Source organism: Octopus bimaculoides, chromosome 20 (genome assembly GCF_046866305.1).
Source record: "Octopus bimaculoides isolate indiv1 chromosome 20, ASM4686630v1, whole genome shotgun sequence".
In the NCBI taxonomy this organism is placed as follows: Eukaryota; Metazoa; Mollusca; class Cephalopoda; order Octopoda; family Octopodidae; genus Octopus; species Octopus bimaculoides.
Window position 1 is genome coordinate 42,763,666 of NC_142947.1, and position 2,500 is coordinate 42,766,165.

The 2,500-nt window shown below is 36.7% G+C and overlaps 1 protein-coding gene across 1 annotated transcript in view; it reads right to left on the reverse strand.

The window, feature by feature from the left end:
- Positions 1–2,500, reverse strand: part of LOC106873492 (inositol 1,4,5-trisphosphate-gated calcium channel ITPR3) — a 230,153-nt gene that overhangs the window by 2,034 nt on the left and 225,619 nt on the right. The gene's annotated exons all lie outside the window — the stretch shown is intronic.

Sequence of the window (2,500 nt, forward strand, 5' to 3'; positions counted from 1 at the left end):
CTCTCTCTCTCTCTCTCTACTTCTCTTTCTTCATATAGACATATGGATACAGTCAATTAAATATATATTTATATTTCAATGTATACACAACATACAAACATACATACACATATGTGCACGCAGGAACACAACTATATATTCATATATGCATAGATCTACACACACACACACACATATATATATATATATATATATATATATATATATATATATATATATATATATATATATGTATACATATATATGTATGTATATATATATGTATATATATATGTATAGATATATGTATGTATATATGAATATATATATATATGTGAATATATGTATATATGAATATATATATATATGTGAATATATATATATATATATATATATATATATATATATATCATATATATATACACACACACACATAAATGATATGGCTCATTATAGATGATTAATTGTTATATTATTAATGACCTATATCTGATTTATATATTTGTGGGAGTGTGTGTGTGTGTGTGTGTCTATAATACTAGTTTAGACATATTTTTGGCACCCATTACAACATAACTCTGAAGTAATATTACCAACTATATCCTACGTTATATTCGCCACAGAAGTCTGCCAGGTAGACGGGCAGACAGGCAAACAGGCAGACAGTCGTACACACGCACGCACGCACACACATACATACATACATACATACATACACGCATACAGGTGCAAACAGACAGTCAGACAGAGAAGTAGAGAGTCGGATGAGCTCAGAACCAATTCTGTGGAATCAGGTATTTAAAAGTGTGTGTGTGTGCCAAAGCGAGCGTTCCACCACCACCACCATCACCATCACTACCACCATCGCCACCACCATCACTACAATAAAAATAATAATAATAATAATAATAATAATAGTTTCAAATTTTGCCACGAGGGCAGCAGTTTTGGGGGAGGGGATGAGTCGATTACATGGACCCCAGTGTCCAACTGGTACTTATTTTATCGATTCCTAACGGATGAAAGGCGGAATAATAATAATAATCCTTTCTGCTAAAGGCACAAGGCCTGAAATTCTGGGGGAGAGGGCAAGTCGATTACATTGACCCCAGTACTCAACTGGTACCTAGTTTATCAACCCCGAAAGGATGAAAGGTAAAGGCATTCTGCCAGGTGTGGTAATTACTTGGCGGAATCATTAGCACACCGGGAAATGCTTAGTGGCATTTCTCCTGACCTTTACGTTTTGAGTTCAAATGCTACCGAGGTCGATTTTGCCTTTTATATTTTTGGGGTCGATAAAATAAGTATAAATTGATTACTGAGGTCGATGTAATCAGCTTAGTGCCCCCCACTGCAAATTACTGGTCTTGTGCTAGAATTTGAAGCCAGTATTTCTTCAAGCTTTCTACGTCCTACATATAAATCCTGATATAATTAACTCTTTCAGAAGAGATGAAATAAAATACGAGACAAGGAATCGTAAAGAGGGTCATAACATTAAACCGTACCTTAGCTATGTTTCCAATCAGAGGACAAAGAACCAGGAAACTGATGGCGAATTGTTAATCTTAGTGCAAAGAACAAATTGTTTCGATATATTACAGCTTTCTGCGCTCAGAAATCCATTGGAGGCCAACGTTATCGTTCATTCTTTCGGGACAGATAAAATAAAGTGTCTGTGTGGGATTGACGGAAATATTAGGGTCTTGGACAAAATACCTTGTGGTGAGTACTCCAGCTGCATGCGTTCTGAGTTCTTGGGTGTGCGTAGATTTAATACATAACCTTGTTTAACCCTCACCCCTGGTCGATGGACGCCTTTAGCGGAGAGCATGCGCACTGGGCGTGGGTACTGAATTTGATGAACAAAACAGGCGATTGTATAGGCCGTCCTTTACTTAGCTTAAAATTAGCTTTAGATCCTTCTGCGCTGATCAGCGCATCGGGCCGCAAATTTCCTTCACCGCGTTCCGTCGGCAGTTACTCTTGGACATCCATTCCACTTCAGATCATCTTGAAATGTCTGCCACCAAGTGATTGTCAGCCTTCTCTCTTTACCTTTTGCCAACAGCTGGTATTTATTTTAACAATCATGGTAAAACATCAGAAAGAATTAACAAAAAAAAAAAAAAGAAAATCGAAAGTCTCCTACCCTGACAGCAATTCGAACTCTGATTGTAAAGGGAAGTAAGTAACTCTTACAACACATTTAGACATACACATTACCGTTTCTGCCAATTATACGCTGCTCATTAGCCCAGATAACATCAACACAATCAGAAAGCCATCCCACGCCCGTACGCATGTTCTTACGTTTGAAATTTTTTGCCAGATTACTCATAACATAACAAAGTGTCATATTTTCATGCGACTAAGTAGCAATATTAAGTTACATGACAATATTAAATAGAATAATATAATATAATAAATATGAACATAAGGCAGGATTATGCTAACATAGAGCAGCTTAGCTTGGGTCTGTAGACGAGTGAAGTATCGTTCGTTCGGCGCATCTGCT